Raw genomic sequence first — 22316 nt, forward strand, 5'->3', positions numbered from 1 at the left:
TCTTCTGTTGTCCACTCTATTATCACCAGAACGAAATCTAAAATTCTTATGATGCTGACCATTATCCAATCACTCAATCCCTAATTCATGTTTAGTTTATCTTGTTCACTGGCCCATACTGATTTCTATTGTTCTGGAGTCTAACTTTTCCTTCCGGTAGTCGCGTTGGAGTTACGAACTTATTTCTTGAAATGAGGATATGACTTTATGGCTTATACTCTTTTGTTGTCTCAAAGCCTGTCACCTCTCGTCTTTTCCTTCAAATGACTATAGACTCTGTAATACTGTCATCTTTTAGATCCACCTGTCATCCATGTATCATATCTTACTCATAATAATTCATTAACTCTTTTCTTATTTCCTGCTAACATTTATGTCTATCACTTTATTCTGAAAACTCGAACAAGATATTCTTTTGCTTTTAGCTCCCCTTGCTCCATCCAGTGGCTCTTGGGGTTGCTTAACGTTCTCGCTCTACTAGAGACGCGAGCCACACTAAGGTAATATTTATCCCTTCCAGGCTTTCTGTACCTATCTTTTGATTTATGTTTTATTTATTTTTTTACATTATTCATATCTAATTGTAATATTCTAGAGTGCACCATCTGGGTGCCTCACAATGAGATCTATTAGCACCTTTGTACTATCCTTCAGAAATGCCAACTAACACAAATAATCCATTTACCATTTTGGGTTACTCTAACTCCAGTTGGATCCTAATATCCTGTCCTTTTCCTAAACTACACATGTTAGCCCCCAATAAGGTATAACTGATATGGGTGTGGCCAATTCTATATACGTCTATTACTGTTGAAGGTAAGTCACAATGCTTATACTTTTCTGCCGGAGTTGAAAATACCAGTAATCTTCATTAACTGGGTACCTTGTATCCTTCTCATCTTGCTCTTTTTACTTGTTGAAGCTTGTATCTATCTTCTGAACCTCTCATTGCCTTTCACCATAGAGGTGGATAGATATTCTTGCCTTAAGGCTCCTTATCAAGAAGCTTACACGTAAGGTACATACAAGTTCTACTGAAGACCTCACATTTATCCATCATAGGAATAATGCAAACTCGAGTTTCTCTAACTCAACTCTTCCAGAGCTATATCTCTACCAACCGTCTTTCTAAATGTAGGTATCGTCGTATTATGAATAAGATAGAGTTTAGGAAATTGAGCTCTTACAACAAAGCTCTACCACATAATCTAGAGTAAGAAGAAAGAGTGACAATCTTAAATGCCCTGTAGCCCCATGTTTATAAGTGTGGTACAGGACACACCCAAAAACAAGACTCTACTAGACACGGCTTGTACACTCCCTAGGACAGAACTGCTCTGATACCACTTTTGTCACGACCCAAATCGATGGGCCGCGACGGGCACCTGGTACCTTACTCAACCGAGTACCAACATAACGTATCTTTCTTATTGCATTATAATATACACGTGACATACGGGCCTAATAGGCCAACATCATCATTTATAAACTTAAAACATAGGCCGACAAGTCCATACAATCTTTCACCTACACGATATATGTCTACAAGCCTCTAAGAGTACATAATTGTCATAAAGGTCGGGACAGAGCCCCGCCATACCAAACCATACACATCTAAATCATACTGACCAAACAAGCAACTTCGGAGCAAATGGAGTGCACCAATATCTTTTGCTGAGCTGATCGCCTACTTGGAGGACTCTCGACCTGTCTATCGAGACCTGCGGGCATGAAACACAGCGTCCCCAGGCAAAAGGGACGTCAGTACGAAATAATGTACCGAGTATGTAAGGCACTATACTGAAAGTTGAAACTAAACTGACAATATAATAACTGAAAGTCAATGATAATCTGAAGATATGCTTACCTGCTAATGCTGACTCCACTCTCTCAATAAAGTAAGTAAAATAGTTGTCTGACCTTATAAGGCTCGGTATATATATAACTGCTCTGCCGTAGTAGGCTCGCACATAGGCGCTCGGCCATACTAGGCTCTGTATCTCGACCAACTGGGCTCGCTCATAGGCACTCGGCCACAGTAGGCTCGGTATATGACTTATCATCTGATCAGAGGTTGCCCAATAGGGGCCTGCCCATCGATTATAGCTCGATGGTAATGAAATTACTATAATACTATATATATAGACTCTCTGCTTTCTTGACTCGAAGAAGACAATACTCAATTGAATATAAAGTCACGATAAGGGAGAATACTATAACTTAGGAGACTCGGATAATGTATATAAATTCGGGAGTATGAACTTTTCTTTATTCCTCCTTATCAAACATATGTAATTACGAGATCATGCCAAAATGGAGGAAAAGCTTAGCCTTAACATACCTGGATTTGGGAAAATCCATATGATGTTCTTGGAAAAGGTTGCACCGTACTCCCCTTAGAATCGCAAAATCCAATTGTTATTACGCAGTATAATTTCAGATAAAACAATTTGCTGAAGCAAAATCACGTAGATATAATCCTTGTAAAGAATTCATATGAGTTCCATACGTTAGGAATCCTTGAATTCTTATCAGATGCAACTTACATTCTTAAGAATGGATAAGATTCTTACATTTCTAAGACTTATTGTGGCTTTTCTTTCTTAAATGAATGCCAAGTCTCATATCTTTAATGTTGCCACATACTACAATGACTTAAAGAGTCATCATGGGATTTTGAGGGATGCTGCCACGAATGCCTCTTCACTTATCCAATTATCACCTTTTTCCTTAATCAACTCATTAATTCCCCCACTAGTCCAATAATAAACCAATTACCCACATAGTTAAGAATTATTTTAAATTACATAAAATACTACTCACTTTTGATACACTTTATACACCTTACTATCATAGCCATATGGTACCTTGTATGGTACTAGTTTATAAATACCGGGTATTTTAGCTCGGGCAGTATTTTATCCCAACATGTCAAACTTTGACGAAAATTCACTTTCTTTGATTTGCTTACCCTCTCACCTTTACCAATTTACTCATCACTTGTTTAAAATAGCATAATGCTTAAAATCACGAAACAATTTCATTCCCGAACTTGCGTCGATTAACTTACGACGAAACTTTATCATACGAAAATACGGGATGTAACAAATTAAACCTATAATATAAAATTAAAATGATAAACTATAATGTTTTTATCTCAAAATGATCACATATTTCCTACAATGGAAAACTACAAGGGCTACAGTTGAGAAAACTTCAAAACTTGACCTAAAAATATGATTCATGTCTATTTATAGTAGCTCAAAATTCGCTGACAAAAATGCCCCTCGAGAGGTTCTGTGGTCGCACAATTCCATGTGTGGTCCGCACATTTCTTGAGTCTGCATGGAATTGGATTCTGCAGCTATTTGGTCTGCGGCTACACAGTTCTTGTGCGGTTCGCACTTCAGGCAAGGCTTCAAGTCTTGGTCATTTGCACACTCTCTGAACTTTTTGAATTCTTGTCAGTGCAGACCATGTTCTGTGGCCGCACAAATTGTGTGTGGTCCGCACTTCTGCTTCAATTACTTCTGGGCTTCTCCTCTCTATGGTTCGCACTGCTTCTGCGGCCGCAAAAATACTTATGCAGACCGCACTTCTAGTATGTTGCGCCCCTTCTTGCACTCCTTTTTGAGTTGGATGTCTTCATAAGAGCCCAAATTTCCAACATTCCTACATTTTGCACACTTTCATTAGTTTTGGGAACATAAATCAACACTTTTGGACTAAAACAAAAGTAAAAATGTACTAATAAGTGGTCAAAATACAAACTTATCAGGAATCAACTATATATCATGACGTGCCAAATCTGCAAACCTCATCTCGTATTGGGTCACAGTCACAGCCTCCTGGCGTAGCTGCTCAAACTCCCTATGCAAATCCTCTTTGTGAGTCTGTGGGACAAACTTCTCTAAGAAGAGAATTGAGAACTCATGTCATGTAAGTGGCGTTGTGCCAGCTGGCCTGCCTAACTCATAATCTCGCCACTATCTGTAGGTTGCCCTTGTCAGCTGAAAAGTAGTGAAATCAACTCCATTGATACCCACAATACGTGTTGTGCGAAGAATCTGATGACACCGGTCCAGAAAATCCTGAGCATCATCTGACTCCCCTCCACTGAACTCAGGTGGATCAAGCTTCCTAAATCGCTCCAACCTCTTCTACTCCAGATTAGTCATAGGTGGACCAACCTCGACTCGAGCAGCAACAACTGGCTAAACTGGTAACACCCCTAGTGTATGATGACCTTAAGCTAGCTACTCTAGAGTACGTACAGCGCGGAATCTGGGATCCTCTCCCATCCTGTGAGGTAGTTGGTGCAACTAGCATTGAAACTGCCTGAGCCAAGCCCGTACACATACTCAAAATCTAAGCCAAAGCCTCATGAAAACTAGGGATAATAATAGGTATTGTCGGTACCTGAGCTGACCCCACTAGCTCAATAGTATCGGGGACCTGCTCCTTCACTGGAGCAACTAGTGGCTCCACTGGTGTTGTCCCTGATGTAGTCCGAGCCCCACCTCGGCCTCTACCGTGGCCCTGGCCTCTTGCGGCCCTAACTGGTGGTACTAGTGCCCGTCCACCTGATCTGGATGTACGCATCATCACCATTTATGAGAGAATAGAAGAGTCAACGTTCAAACATTGAAAATAACAAATCTGCATGACAAGAATGCAAGAAGGTGAAGTGTTTTTCCTAACAATTCGATAGCCTCTTAAAGATAAGTACAGACATCTCTGTGTCGATCCGCAATACTCTACTAAACTTGCTCATGACCCGTATAACCTATGAACCTAGGGCTCTGATACTAACTTGTCACGACCCAAAACCACCAATTGGGCATGATGGCGCCTAACGCACTTGCTAGGCAAGCCAAATATATAAAAAGATGAAACAAAATAATAGATTTTAACAAATGATACAAGTCTAAAACTTTCAAATATAACACAATATTGCAATACATGATAAAATCCCCAGAACTGGGTCATGAGCTCTAATAAAAAATTACAAGTTTGAAATTGCCAAATACAATGCTGTCTGAAATAAAGACAACAATGCATAAGAAAAGAGAACTTAAGACTGCGGTAAAAAATGCAGCTCTACCTCGTCTCTTGGTGATCAACTCAACTATCAGCCTCGGCTACTGATGACTAAGTCTAACACCTGGATCTACACAATTAAGTGTAAAGTGTAGTATGAGTATAACCGATCCCTTGTACTCAGCAAGTAGCATGAATAGCCTCGAAGAGGTACAAGAAGCAAGAATTATAAATGATACTAGCTTTAACGTGTACAGTTCATAAATACAACAAGTACAGAACAATGATATGATCAAGTCATAAATGTTACACCCCATATTTTCATACGTGAAAGTACACCATAAATAAATTGATAAAATCTTGAAAATGAGATGTTACATCCCGCATTTTTGTACATTAAAATTTCGTCATAAGTTAATCGACGTAAGCTCGGGAATGAGATTTTTTTGAGGTTATAAGCATTATGCTATTTCAAACAAGTGACGAGTAAATTCGTGAAGGAGAGAGAGTAAGCAAATCAAAGAAAATGAGTTTCGTCGAAGTTTGGCAATTTGGGATAAAATACGGTCCAAGCTATAATACCCCGTATTTATGGACTAGTGTCATACAAGGTACCACATGACCATGATAGTAAGGTGTATAAGGTATGTTTAAGGTAGGTAGTATTTTAAGTAATTTGAGATAATTCTTATCTATACGGGTAATTGGTTAATTATGGGTTAATGAGAGATTAACAAGTTAATCAAGTGATTAGTGGATAATTAATTCAAATATTTGGATAAGAATTAAATCTCCCAACGTGGCAGCAAGGCCTTGAAGTACTTGTGACTCTTTGGGTCTTGATAGTTAGGTGGCATGTGTAGGCAATTTTGAATAAAATAAATCCCAAAAGTGAGGCCCACACCACCAAGAATTAAAAGCTTGTGCTTGGCTTGGTTACACTTATCTTTGCATTAGGATGAAGATGAATCCTTTGGCCTACGACGTCGGATGGGATGAGGTCATGGCAGATCCATCATTAAGCTTAAGGCAAAGAGATTTTATAAGTGATGCTCGTGCTCTTGACAAAGCAAATGATGTGTTTTGATGAGAAAAATGGGAACTTTTATTGCATCGAGCTTGGTCGAATTGCAAGTCACTTTTATATCTAGTATACTAGTGTTGAAACTTACAATGAAATTGAAATGTTGTCATGCCATATGAATGAAAGCGAGGTCTACCATGTGATGGATGGAGCTTCAATAAAATTTCACACGAAGTTATATGGTGTAATAGCAACGATATTTGCAATTCTAAGGGAATATGGTGCAATCTTTCTCGAGAATATCATACGGATTTTCCCCTACTTCGATTCGCCGTTACGTGTTGTCACAAATGACATGTGTTTGGGGGATTGTCAAGAGAATTGTTTCAGGTATGTTTAGGCTATCCCTTCTTTCTTTTTGGCATGATCCATACGATACAAACGAAACGAGCGAATGTACAATTTCCATAAATGACTCTATTCATAGAAATACTAGAGATGCCTATGTTCTTGATTCCCATATGTCTTATTATTCCATCATTTGTTCATGGGTCTTAGAAAATATGTAAGTGGATAAAGTTTACTTCATGATATTAATCAAAGGTATAATGGTCTTATGATGTTCCGAAAGATTTTATTGACGTACTTTTCATGCATTGCATTCATTTATACATGTACATTGACCCATGACCAGATGGCGTTATATACGCGTATATTATATGTATATGGGATATGGGAAAAGGTTATGGAGTTATATACACACTACCACCTGATCAGCTGGTATACGTTGATGATTTGCCCACAATGGCCGAGATGATATGATGGGATGCCCTCAGAGGCTTGATGATATTATGAACGCATATACCTATGCATGGTATGACATTTATACGCATATGCATGGCATTGTAAATATTAACGATTCACAGGGTTATTCAGATTTACATGTTGAGTCTTTTACTCCATGTTTCTCTCATGTCTATTATTTACTGATTTTTATTCCTAACATACTCGGTACATTATTTGTACTGACGTCCCTTTCCTGGGGACATTGCGTTTCATGCCCGCAGGTCCCGATAGACAGGTCGAGAGTCCTCAAAATAGGCTATCAGCTCAGCAGAAGATGTTGGTGCGCTCTATTTGCTTCGGAGTTGCTTGTTTGATCAGTATGATTTAGACGTGTATTGTTTGGTATGGCGGAACTCTGTCTCGGCCTTTATGATAAGTATGTACTCTTAGAGGCTTGTAGACAGATGTCATATATACGGATACTTGTATGGCCTTGTCGGCATATGTTTTGAGTTTACAAATGATCATGTTGGCCTTATAGGCCCATATGTCCCGTGTATAAGTTTTTATATGAGGTTGGGTCGTTCTATGTTGGGTAAATCCCTCATGTTTACTCTGTTTATCTCATGACGCCCCTTCTGGCCCACTTACCTATGATGATGTAATAAGAAAGATTTGTTATGTTAGTACTCGGTTAAGTAAAGTATCGGGTGCTCATCGTGACCCATCAGCTTGGGTCATGACAAAAGTGGTATCAGAGCAGTTCTGTCCTAGGGAGTTTACAAACCGTGTCTAGTAGAGTTTTTTTTATGGGTGTGTTGTGCACCACACTTATAAGCAGGAGGCTACAGGGAATTTAGGATTGTCACTCTTTCTTCTTACTCTAGATCGTGTGGTAGAGCTCACTTGTAAGAACTCAATTTCCTAAACTCTATCTTATTCATAATACGACGATGCCTACATCCAGAAAGACGGTTGATAAGAGATATAGTTGTGGAAGAGTTGAGTCAGAGGAACTCAATTTTGCATCATACTTATGATGAGTAAATATGAAGTCTTCATCAGATTTTGTGTGTATTAAGACGTGTAAGCTTCTTGATAAGGAGCCTTAAGGCAAGAATATCTATCCACCCCTATGGTGAAAGGAAATGAGAGATTTAGAAGATAGATACAAATTTCAACAAGTAAAAGAAGCAAGGTGAAGAAGGGTACGAGGTACCCAGTTAGTAAAGATGAACATTATCTACAATTCAGGAAGAGAGATATAAGCATTTTGAGTTACCTTCAATAGTAACAGAGGTATGTACAATTGGCCACACCCATCTCATTTACGCCTTATGGGGGCTAACAAAAGTAGTATAAGAGAAGGACGGATATTAGGATCTGGTTGGGGTAAGAGTAACCCAAAATGGTGAATGGATTATTTGTGTTAGTTGACATTTCCGAAGGATATAGCAAATGTGCTAATAGATCTCCTTGTGAGATACCTAGATGGTGCACTCTAGAATAGTACAGCTAGATATGAATACTAGAATGTTCAAAGATAGTCACTGGAAGCCTTGAAGGGATAAATATTACCTTAGTGTGGATCCCGTCCCTAGTAGAAAAAGAATGTTAGGCACCCCGAAGAGCCAGTAGATGGAACAAGGGGAGTTAAAAAGCAAAAGAATGTCTTGCTCGAGTTTTCAGAATAAAGTGATAGACAGAGATTTTGGCAGGGAAATAAAAAGAGAGTTAATGAAGCATTATGAATGAGATGTGATACATGGATGACAACGGTAGATCGAAAAGATAACAGTATTACAGAGTCTATAGTCAAGTGAAGGAAAAGACGAGAGGTGACAGGCCTTGAGGCAATAAAAGAGTATAGGCCATAAAGTCATATCCGCATTTTGAGAAATAAGTTCGTGACTCCAACGTGATTACCAAAAGGAAAAGTTAGACCCAGAGTAATAAGAAATCGGCATGGACTGATGAACAAGATAAACTAAATATGAATTAGGGACTGAGTGATTTGATAATAGTCAGTATCATGAGAATTTCATATTGCGTTCCAGCGATAATAGAATGGACGACAGAAGAATACCTTTTAAAGGTCATTCAGGAAGACGCTTCCCTAAAGCAAGCAAGTTGAGTAAAGTTAAGCTTAAAGGGGACTGCATAAGCCAGTTACACTAAGTGTCACCCTCGCGAGTGAGGAATTTTGCTATCCTTGGTACAGAAGGATTACCGCGAGGCGAGTAAGGATCATTGATGATGTGAAAAGATGCCAAAGATAAGAAGGTAAAACATTTATACGTAGATCATCGTAGCACTAAATCTTAGTGCTCCCCAAAAGGGAAATATGGAGTGATGTGGCATTAAGTTAGAATTAAGTGGTTCTAGTAATTATGGAATGGTAAAGGAAGAATGCGATAAAAAAACTGAAAAATTGATGAGATTGCACTTATTCAAAGCCTACATATATACTACAATTCCAGAACATTATGCAAACACGGCGTCAAGGAAAAGAAGTAAGGGTCCCTGCCTGAGATGTTATTGATAGATAAGGAGCCAATGCGAGACGTAAGTTAAGACAAAGGAAATAACCCAAGAAACATTACGCGAAATATTGTTATGATAATGGGCCAATGAATAGTTAGTAATTGATTCGTGAAGAGCCTAGTTATGGCTAAACAGGAAGTTAAATACGAGTCAGCAGATTGTGCAAGATAAACATAGTAAAACCCAATATAGCGAATTCAGCCTCGCAGTAATGTCATTGTAATACTTGAGAAATATTCAGATAGGAGTTGGAGTAGTTAAAGGTACCGTATGCGTATTATGGGAATAAAAGAGAGTGCCACTAGGAAGACAGTCAAAATATCAATTCAGAAGCAACCCTACCAGCACAAGGGCATGGAGGTAAGTAACTACGGATAATTATAGGTGAGGAAGAACATCAAAAAATTTATTGGGTATACGATGTAATAAGACCACAGTTTTACAAGAGTCAGAGGGTCTTCCCTAAGTACAACAACGAAAGACTAGCTGAGGAAATAAGGAAAAAGGCTTCAACCTAAGCACAGTGACCAAAAGAGGAAATGGTCTTGTAACAACAGTCTCACAACAACATTGTATGCACTCCATAATAAAGTGGCACCTATCATGGCCAATATGGGTGGGCACTAAGATAAACCAAGTATTCATGTAACAAGTGGCAGAACGACCAGGAAAAGCAATTGCTTGCATTTAAAGAAAGTTAAGAAGGAATGAAAGGAATTATTCGATCAATGATCCAGAGATAATTACATTATGAACGCACTCAAGATTTCGGAGTATTATCCATGCAGCATATATGTTGATAATCATACATCCATAGAAGACTCTGGTATAAGTTAAAAGAAATAATTGACTCCAAGCCATAGACAACAGATTGAATTGTTAGAAAATTATATCATGGATATTCCAAAGCGTCCATGAAAGGCTAAATAATAACTAATACCATGAGCTGTAGATCGGAAGATATCTTAAGCCTACATAAAGGTTGATCAGAAGGAAGAGGAAACTAAAGAGTTACATCAACTAAGTAAATTAGGAGTCTGATTATTGGACCAGAAAGTTATAGACATCATGATTGAGAATATTGCAGAATTACTCTTAACATCAGAGGTACAAGATAGATAGTACAACAACCATTTTCTATAATGACTCTATGACTAAGCCAGTTAGAAGAGTACCAGCCTCATAAGAAGTCAGTATGAAGCTCTCACCGGATTGTGTATGCACCAGAGGTGCAAGTATTATAATAGAGCTTCAAGTTATGGATATGAATTATACCTGTATGGAAGGGAGGTCATGAAAGAGATAAAATATGTGATGCGAGATTTTAAGGTAAGTAAGGTAAAGGTGAATAACGTATGAGATACTCAGGTACAGAAGGTTGTGAATAGTCCATACTTCGGATAGAAGGCTAGAAGCGCTGGGATTCAGTATCTTGGAATGATAGTAGCGTCGTCAAAGGCATATCTTCCAGCCTATGGTTTCTAGGTACCGAGAGATCTAGTCAAGAGAGTAAAGAAGAATTAGAGACAATGTGATGTCTAGGTTGGTGTTACAGAATAACATAAGGAAATCTATGGTGCAAGCAAGTTGAAGGAAGGTTGCGAGTAGTATTAATAAATAAATATATGTGTAGGTCACAAGCTAAAGTATGGTAAAGTGACAAGGTTTTAGAAAGACGGGAGTAAGGATAAGAAAGGGCGAGTGAGAAGGTGACGAGAATGGATAAATACCCGGGATTAAGCCCATGAAAACAAGAAGAGATAATGATTTCTCTAAATTATACAAAGCTCATTATAGCCTGAATGAACTCAAAGGAGTCTAAGACTAATGGCATTTAGAAGAGATGGAATGTTGCCCTGGTAGTAGAATAATGGTGTAATTGTGGTAAATAAAGGATGACGTTTGGGCCTTCGATTGAGTTATGATTTGAAGAAAAAAAAGGGGATTGCATGAATTGTACAAGATTAAAATACCCACGTAAAGTGAATCATATTGGGATGCTATGAAATACGGTTATGGAAGTATAGTATCGCCCCTAGGTGGATCATTCTAATCATTTCAGATGTTCCCCGATGAGACATAAGCCCTAGCAGCAGTGTTACATAAAAGGTCAAGTTATAATGGTAGATTATAGATCAATATTGAGTTGAATCAACAATGGATGGATAAGAGTTACAAAGTATGAGACGAGGGTATGCTATCATTCTTAAGATAAACAGTAACGAGGAAGCATTAAAGGACTTAGATTTATACATCTATGATAAGAAGCGAGAGAGTAACTTGGAATTGGGTAGTAGACCTCGATAATAATAAAACCAAGGTAAGAGTTATGGTATAGTATGACCTACCTAGATGCAGTAAAGTCATATGGATGAATAACCAGGTCTATGAAATAAGATATAACAATATTCGTAAGTTCGACAAAGTACCGAGCGAAGAACTTCAGTATACCTATAGATGCCCAGAGGGACATCTTATTAAGCTATGTATATGTCTATAAAGTGAGGCCTAGAGATTGGCTAAAAGTTGGAGGAAAAAAAGGAGAGAAGAGTCGCATAGGCTCACTTACAAAGTCAGAGTCGTACAGGCTGCATGATAAAAGGTAGCAACAGTTACAAGATTAGAAGGATTCCGACCACGAGTCGTGGTGTGAGAAAGAGGCCTAAAGGGGGGAATGCCCTGGCCTCTGGGATTCATTCACAGAACAATTGTCTAGATGGCAAGGGGAGTACTAAAGTATTCGCAAGAGCTATGAGTTATGAGAATGATAAGTACATCAGTCAACATTCGAGGACGAAAATTCCAAAGGGGGGAATGATGTTACACCCCATATTTTCATATGTGAAAGTACGCCATAAATAAATTGATGAAATCTCGAAAATGAGATGTTACATCCCGTATTTTTGTACGTTAAAATTTCGTCATAAGTTAATCGATGTAAGCACGGGAATGAGATTTTTTTGAGGTTATAAGCATTATGCTATTTCAAACAAGTGATGAGTAAATTCGTGAAGGATAGAGAATAAGCAAATAAAAGAAAATGAGTTTCGTCGAAGTTTGGCAATTTGGGATAAAATACGGTCCAAGCTATAATACCCCGTATTTATGGACTAGTGCCATACAAGGTACCACATGATCATGATAGTAAGGTGTATAAGGTATGTTTAAGGTAGGTAGTATTTTAAGTAATTTGAGATAATTCTTATCTATATGGGTAATTGGTTAATTATGGGTTAATGGGAAATTAACAAGTTAATCAAGTGATTAGTGGATAATTAATTCAAATATTTGGATAAGAATTAAATCTCCCAACGTGGCAGCAAGGCCTTGAAGTAATTGTGACTCTTTGGGTCTTGATAGTTAGGTGGCATGTGTAGGCAATTTTGAATAAAATAAACCCCAAAAGTGGGGCCCACACCACCAAGGATTAAAAGCTTGTGCTTGGATTGGTTACACTTATCTTTGCATTAGGATGAAGATGAATCCTTTGGCCTACGACGTCGGATGGGATGAGGTCATGGCAGATCCATCATTAAGCTTAAGGCAAAGAGATTTTATAAGTGATGCTCGTGCTCTTGACAAAGCAAATGATGTGTTTTGATGAGAAAAATGGGAACTTTTATTGCACCGAGCTTGCTCGAATTGCAAGTCACTTTTATATCCAGTATACTAGTGTTGAAACTTACAATGAAATTGAAATGTTATCACGCCTAGGGGTGTTCAAAACCGAACCAAAATCGAAAACCGAACCGAAATCGAAGATTAATGGCTTATTGGTATCGGGTTAACGGTTTAACGGATGGGGAACGGATTGAAATTTTTTATTAACGGCTTATCGGTTTGGGGGCGGATTATTCAATTTTCTTAACGGATAATCCGTTAACCCGTTAAGAATATATATATATATATATATATATATATATATATATATATATATATATATATATCCTTCTTCCACTTCCATATATAACGTATTGTGTCACTATTTGAAGGAGTTCCAGTACTCTATCTCTATTACTAATCTACTAGGAAATACATTGTGAAAATAATATTGAGCATTTAATGATCTATTCAGAAAGAATATGTATGAGAAAAGTCATCTAAACATCAAACAAGAATCAAGACAGTAGTATTTATTTCTTTACTTCGTTGCCTAATGCTGAAATTTGGTGTATGCATATTTTTTTATAGGGATCTACTCGCTTATGGATTAAGTTGTTGTTTGAACTTTGAAGCTGCATAAATTCAAGCATTGTTTGGCGTTAGTTGCAGGTCAAACATTTCTGTTTAGTCTACTCACTTATGAATTAATCATTTTGAAATATGTATTCTAGACTCACTTTGAATATAGACTGAAATTTTATCATTTCAAAATTAATCATTGACTTTTCCTTTGCAGTTGTGGGCGGAGGAAAGACATGTATTCTAGACTCATCTGTAATGTAGTCTGCTTTGGGATATAATGGACTCATCTATTGTATTCTATAGACTGGAATGTAGTCTGCTGAGCATATGAATTTTATTTCGAGTCACATCGGTCAACAAACAATTAATGCACGCAATATAGATTGAATTAGGCCGATAAACCGTCCGATAAGAGCTAAACCGATACCAATCCGCCCGATATCTTATCGGATGGCTAGCGGATTAATACATTTAAAAGTCGATAACTGATAAGCTAAACCGTTAAGAGTAAATAACCGCCAAATCCACCCGATAAGCAGCCCTAGTCACGCCATATGAATGAAAGCGAGGTCTGCCATGTGACGGATAGAGCTTCAATAAAATTTCACACGAAGTTATACGGTGTAATAGCAACGATATTTGCAATTCTAAGGGAATACAGTGCAATCTTTCTCGAGAATATCATACGGATTTTCCCCTACTTCGATCTGTCGTTACGTGTTGTCGCAATTGACATGTGTTAGGGGGATTGTCAAGAGAATTGGTTCAGGTATGTTAAGGTTATCCCTTCTTTCTTTTTGGCATGATCCATACGATACAAACAAAACAAGTGAATGTACAATTTCCATAAATGACTTTATTCATAGAAATACTAGAGATGCATATGTTCTTGATTCCCATATGTCTTATATTTCAATCATCTGTTCATGGGTCTCAGAAAATACGTAAGTGGATAAAGTTTACTTCATGATATTAATCAAAGGCATAATGGTCTTATGACGTTCCGAAAGATTTTATTGACGTACTTCTCATACATTGCATTCATTTATACATGTACATTGACCCATGACCAGATGGCATTATATATGTGTATATTATATGTATATGGGATATGGGAAAAGGTTATGGCGTTATATACGCACCACCACCTGATTAGCTAGTATACGTTGATGATTTGCCCACAGTGGCCGAGATGATATGATAGGATGCCCTCAAAGGGTTGATGATGTTATAAACGCCTATACCTATGCATGGTATGACATTTATGCGCATATGTATGGCACTGTAAATATTAACGATTCATAGAGTTATTCAGATTTACATGTTGAGTCTTTTACTCCATGTTTCTCTCATGTCTATTATTTACTGATTTTCATTCCTTACATACTCGGTACATTATTTGTACTGACGTCTCTTTCCTGGGGACGCTGTATTTCATGCCCGCAGGTCCCGATAGATAGGTCGAGAGTCCTCCAAGTAGGCTATCAGCTCAGCAGAAGATGTTGGTGCGCTCCATTTGCTCCGGAGTTGCTTGTTTGGTCAGTATGATTTAGACGTGTATTGTTTGGTATGGCGGGACTCTATCTCGACCTTTATGATAAGTATGTAATCTTTGAGGCTTGTAGACAGATTTCATATATACGGATACTTGTATAGCCTTGTCGGCCTATGTTTTGAGTTTACAAATGATCATGTTGGCCTTATAGGCCCGTATGTACCGTGTATAAGTTTTTATATCAGGTTGGGTCGTTCTATGTTGGGTAACTCCCTCATGTTTTACTCTGTTTATCTCATGATGCCCCTTCTGGCCCACTTACCTATGATGATGTAATAAGAAAGATACGTTATGTTAGTACTCAGTTGAGTAAAGTACCGGGTGCCCGTCGCGGCCCATCGGTTTGGGTCGTGACAATAAAGCACAAAAAGAACCATTTGTGTGTGTACAATTATTCAAGTACTCTGCTCAGTCAATAATCTAGCATAGAATGATATGCAAGTAAATCAGGTTAATAACCAAGGAAATTTCATGTAAATATGAAATGTAACAACCAAACAACATTGGCCAGATTTTCCTCAGAAATTTCCAACACAGTACCAAACCATTGATCAATTTTCCTTAATCCGCGTGTATACCATCAAAAGAGAAACATGAGAGGGTGACCCTAGGGAGATGGATCTATATCCACACAATGCACTGATAACTCACGTGCTAATAATATCAATCACACGGACAACTCATGTACTGCACAGACAACTCACGTGCCAAAATATCAATATCTGGATTCGTACGGATAACTCACATACCAATAATCATAATCCGCCTGGCGTATTCACAGGCTCAATATTGCAGTCCGCCCGACATGGTCAAAGGCTCAATAACTCAATTCTCCCAGTATGGTCACGGACTATCAGTCCAGATCATATCACACAGAAAATAGATATATAAGATTACATGTACATGATCAATGAATATCAAGTTTCATACTTCTAGACTGGTATAAATGACATGCTAAGGTGTATGCATGTGCACAGTGTGCTATCATAGCTCAAATAAGTAATTCCATCACGAAAACAACAATTATCAAGTTAAATCAGGAGATTAACCTCTATGTAACCTCAAATATGGGTCAATTAGCTCACAACAGGGTACACATATGAGAAACATCACAGCATAAAGCTTAACGGTCAATTTAAGACATTTCATAGCCTAAGCACTACCCCAAGCTTGGATAAATACCCTGGTGTATGCACATGGGCTCAGCCCCACACATGTGCACTGCCTATAGCACATAGCTATCACAAATAACTCACACAAGTAGTGTCTCAATCAAGTTTAGATAATATACTTACCTCAAGCAAGCCCAATCAGTACTCTAAAAAGACCTTCCCTTGCGAATCAACCTCTGGATGATCCGAATCTAGTCAAAATAACTTAATACCATCAATAAAAGGCATAGGCAATGTTTCCAAAAGATAAATCTAAAATCTTTAACTCAAATTAAAAAGTCAATCCAAAACGTCAACCATGGGCCCGCACCTTGGAACCCGACCAAACTCACAAATTCCGAACACTCATTCCGTTACGAGTCCAAATATATGTGTTTCATCAAATTTCAACCATAGATCGACCCTCAAAGCATCAAATCTCACTCTTCAATAACATAGCCAAAACCCCCAAACCCCACCTTTAATCCATGAAAATTAGGTGTAATAATCAATGGATAATCAATATTTATCATCAAAAGTGATTAAACTTCACTTACCTCTTTAACTATGATGAAAAACACTCCAAATATTGTCCTAGACCGAGCTCCACAAATCCATAAATGAGAAAAATATCAATCCCTTCGACATATGTAGTCTGTCCAGCAAAACCACATCTGCGGTCAAAATAATCGCACTTGCGATGCCGCATCTGCGAAAACTCCATCGCAGATGCAGAAACTCATTAATACTAGACCATCCGCTTCTGTGGATCATTTCTCACACCTGCGTAAGTGCATCTGCGCTCCTTCATCCACTTCTGTGGACTCCCCTGCCAAACTCAACTCCCGCACCTACGCACATCTAGTTGCACCTGTGTATTCCTCACTTGCGATCCATGGTCCATATATGCGGACTTCTTCTGACAGGCTCACCCTCACACATGTGCTCCCCTAGATACATCTGCAGCACCGCATCTGCGGCCAAGGCCACCGTAGATGCGAAAACACTAGAAATCCAGAATTTCTTCAGCAAAAGCCACAAGTCCAAAAATGGTCCGAACTCAATCTGAATCATACCCGAAGCTCCCGGGACCCCGTCCAAACATACCAACCAATACAAAAACATAACATGAACCTACTCGAAGCCTCAAATCACATAAAACAACATCAAAACTATGAATCTCACCCCAATTCAAGTATAAGAAAACTAATGAACTTTCCAATTTCAAAACTTACGCTGAACAAGCCTAAACACTCGGAATGCCCTCAAATTCTGCATGCAAGTCCCAAATGGCACAATGGACCTATTCAAACTCCCAAAATCAAAATCCGTACCCACTATCAACAAAGTCAACTTCCGGTCTAACCTTCCAAACCTTCAACTTCCCAATTTTTGCCAAAACGCATAACCCAACCTACGGACCTCCAAATCCAGACATACGCCTAAGTCCAAAATCACCATACAAAGCTATTGAAATCATCAAAATACCATTATGTAGTCGTCTATAATAAAGTCAAACTCTGATAAACTCTTTCCACCTAAGCTTTTAACCTTGGGACTGAGTGTTCCAATTCACTCCGAAACTTTTACGAAACCAAATCAAATACCCTGACAAGTTAGTAACCACAGTTACACATAAGTAAGGCATCAAATAGAGGAAATAGAGCTAAAGTGCTCAAAACAAACGTCCGGGTCGTTACACAAAGTATCCTATTTGTGGGTTGGGCAAATAAAATACTGTGAACAAAAAGGAATTAGCTTCACATCCTTGTGGCAAAAAATTATAAGAGAAAAAAATATTGATGCAAAAAGTTAATGTGTACCTATTAACGTATAAAGACAAATCCCTAGAAAGAAGACAGTAATAGAAAAAATACAGTTATCCAATAGGAAAATAAAAAAATGTACTGTGATTTGCAGATAATACCGGGTGGAAGACAATTGTTGTACACTTTTATAGTGAAATAAAGAATATAAAAAGACTGCAAAAATATAATTATTAAGGAAGGAAAAGAAAATGAAAGCCTACATTAATTATGGATAGATGGAACAATACCTCACCTTCAGCAAGTTTAATTCCTGTAATAATAGAAAGTAATCAAGTAAACCTTAGTTTTTTTTTCTCAGGGATAAAATGGTCAAATAGATTTTAAAGGATATTTATCTAAATTAACTTTAGAGTTGGATGTTCCCATTTCACGTTTCCATGCTTTGGAAGTACCATGAGGACATGTCACATGTTTTGGACTTCCGCACGACAAAAAATGATGAGAATTTAACATATGAGAAGGAGTCAGTGGCTATTTTAGACTAGCAGGTTCGTAAGTTGAGATCGAAGAGGTTTCCTTCTGTGAAAGTGCAATGGAGAGGTCAGTCGATCGAGGCGGCTACGTGGGAGTCCGAGTCCTATATGCGTATAGATACCCCCACCTTTTTACCAGTTCAGATACTTTTCTATGTCCGTTCGAGGAAGAACGTTTCTTTTAGAGATGGAGAATATGACGACTTGATAGGTCATTTTGAGTACTAGCCCTAATTTATATATTTCAAGACCTCCCATAGCTTCATTTGATATTTTTTGATTTACATGCATGGTCCGTGTCGCTTTTCAGAAAGCTTTTATGTGAAAATTTGAAAACAATATGATTTTTGACTTAAAATAAGGTTAGAGTTGATCACGGTCAATATTTTGGGTAAACGACATCGAATTGGTATTTTGATGATTCCGGTAGGTTCGTATGATATTTTTGGACTTGTACGCACGTTTGGTTGGGGTCTGGGGGTGACCCGAGAGCATTTCTGCGTGTTATGTGAAAATGAGTTTTAAAGTTGAAAACCTTGAGTTTTGATGATCGATTATTGTTATTTGATGTTATTTTGATAATTTGAGGTAACGAGCAAGTTCGTAGGAGGGTATTACACTTATGTGCATGTTCGGTTTGGAGCCCAAGGGGATCAAGTGAGTTTTGAGTGTGTTATGAATGGGTTTGCAACTGGCGCTGCTCAGTAGTTGTTGGTGCACTACTGCAGATCTCGCATTTGTGAGGTCTGGGTCGCATTTGCGGTCAACAGATCACATTTGCGATAAAGGGGCTGGGATGGGTGACGTCGCATTTGCGAGGGAAAGTTCGCTTTTACAAAGGTGGGGACAGTCGCTTTTGCGAACATTTTGGTCGTATTCGCTACCACTAGACATTTAGGACAGCTTCGAATATGCGAAGCAATTATCCATATTTGCGAAGGTGGGAATTTCGCATTTGCGATAAATATGTCGCTATTGTGACTTCGTTGGGCCTGATGCACTGATTGCATTTGCGATTAGTGTGTCGCATTTGCGGACATCACATTTGCGAACAAGTGTTCATAAATGCGACGTCTGTAGCTGTGTAAAAGAGAAAAAATCGGAACTTAGCTTATTTTACACCATTTCTCAACCCCAAACGACAAACACTCTAGAGGCAATTTTTGAAGAATTTTTTCTTCTCAAATTCATTTGTATGCAACTCTAATTCATTTTCTATCAATTCCCCATTACTTTTCATGAGTTTTTAACATCAAATCTATGAATTTCATGATAGAAATTAGGGATGTTGGGTAGAATTTAGGGATTTTGTGAAATTAAAATTTAGACGTCAAATTAAAGTTAAATTTCGAATCAAATCACATAACCAGGGCTTGGGGATGAATGGGTAATCAAGTTTAGGTCCGAATCTCGGATTTCGACTAAGCGAGCCTCTGGTTGACTTTTGTTAACTTTTTTAAAAATGATCAAAATTGAACCTTTTTCATTTGTGGGTAGTTTCTAAAGTTTATTTTGAATTGTTTGATTGATAATTAGCTAGATTCAATTGGTTTAGAGGCTTGTTCGAAAGGAAAAGCCGTGGTTGATTGTTGATTTGGTTGCGGAGCGAGATAAGTGTCATGTTTAAATTTGACTTGAGGAAATTAGGACTTGTTGGTCTATTTTCTACGTGAATTATGTGTGAGGATGGTGTATATGCAAAGTGACAAGTATATATGTGTCGTCATGGGTTAAAGCATGCCGGTGAAAATTGATTTATTGTACCATGTTGCTTCATTTACTATGCCTTCTATGCTTTAGTTAAATTGTTATTCTTTAATTGTTCATTTTCGTGTTTGTTGATTAATTTGAAGTTGTTGGAATTTTGGAAGTTGAATTTGCTTATCATAACACCACGATTGAAGTTGAAATTTGCTTTCCACCTTGCTTGATACTTTGGATTATTATTGTTGTTTGGTAAGGAAGAGTGAAAAGCACGAAGGGTATTTTCGTGCACTTGATTACTTTATTATCATTTATCATATCATGTGAGGAAGAGCGTAAAAGTACAAAGGGAGACGCCGTGGCAATTTATTTATCATATCATATGGTGAGGATGCGAGTAAAAGTACGAAGGGTGATGCCGTGCCATTGCATTTATCATATTACATGGTGAGGATGAGAGTAAAAGCACGAAGGGTGATGCCGTGCAATTTGATAATTTTATTGCTTTACTTGATTTTCGAATTGTGAATTTACTTGGCTGCTTCGTTGCTTGTTTTAGAAAGAGACTACTTGGTGATTCTATGCTCGCCGTTCCGATATTTTGCTCATTTTTTTATATATTCCCTTCCCGTTATTACTTGGTTATTTCTGTTGCTTTATATATATATATATATATATATATATATATATATATATATATATATATATATAGAGAGAGAGAGAGAGAGAGAGAGAGAGAGAAAGAGAGAGAGAGAGATAGAGAGAGAGATTTTAGTAGGTGTCTTGTCTTAGCCTCGTCGGGGTTAGGCTCGACACTCACTGAGTACATTGGCTCAGTTGTACTCATACTATACTTCTGCTCTTCTTGTACAGATTTTGACGTTGGTATCAACTGAGTCCCGAGATACACTTAGCGGATACCAGTCAATGACTCGAGGTAAAGTTGCATCCCGTTTGCAGGCCTTAGAAGTCACTTTCCTATTTTATTGTACTGTTTTCATTTTATTCGGACAATGTTGTATTCCTTTAAACCCTTGAATTTAGTTGAATCTAGTTGTTTGTGTACTTGTGACATCAGATCTTGAGATGGTTTATGTTATGACTTTGATTAGTTATTAGATAATCACTGCTTTTCTTTTTATATTACTATTTACGTTGATTTGCCTAACATTCGATGTTAGACGTCATCATGGCTCCGCGCTTGAAATTTTGGATCGCGACAGAATACCTTAGTTATTAGTTACCGACCCAATCAAAGACAATAAACTACCAATGATATTTGTTAGTTAAAGTAATTAGGAACGTACAAGATCTTTAATTATATAAGAATATGGAAAATAATTTAACCAAAGGATAGGGAGTTTGATTGTTGTTGATGGTAAAGAGGTGACAAAGATACTTGGGTTTTGAGAAAAATGGTCAAGGAATAAAGTCATGGAAATTGTTAGGATTTTATCATGGAAAAGGTATTTAAAGGATAACACAAATAACAATAAAATAATAAAATTGTTGGTAAAATCAAAAGTGTTTTTAAGCTGTTAAACTATAAATTTGGGATAATAAACTTATGGCTTTAGACCGATTTTAGCTTATAAATACTTGATTATAAATACTTTTTGATCTTACCAAGCATGTAATAAACTAAAAAGTGCTTATAAGCTAAGCTTGTCAAACTTAGCTAAACATCCTCTATATATATCATGTGTATGTATAATATTTGTGTCTAAACATCTTTCATAATTAAATTCAACATTTTAGTTATCATAACATATGTCAAGCTTAGCTAAACATCCTCTCTCTATATATATATATATTATGTGTATGTTTAATATTTGTGTCTAAACGCCTTTCATAATTAAATTCAGCATTTTAGTTATCATATTATATGGGATGTTACGCAAAAAATCTTATCAGCGGTTTCCCAAAAATTTTCCATTTAAAATTATAAATACGTGCGAGATATGTGTAGTTCTTTCCTTTTTTAAATCTTTTTATTTTCTTTTGAGGGTAACGAATTTGGTTGGC

The sequence above is a fragment of the Nicotiana tomentosiformis genome, chromosome 5 (assembly GCF_000390325.3).
Source record: "Nicotiana tomentosiformis chromosome 5, ASM39032v3, whole genome shotgun sequence".
Lineage (NCBI taxonomy): Eukaryota > Viridiplantae > Streptophyta > Magnoliopsida > Solanales > Solanaceae > Nicotiana > Nicotiana tomentosiformis.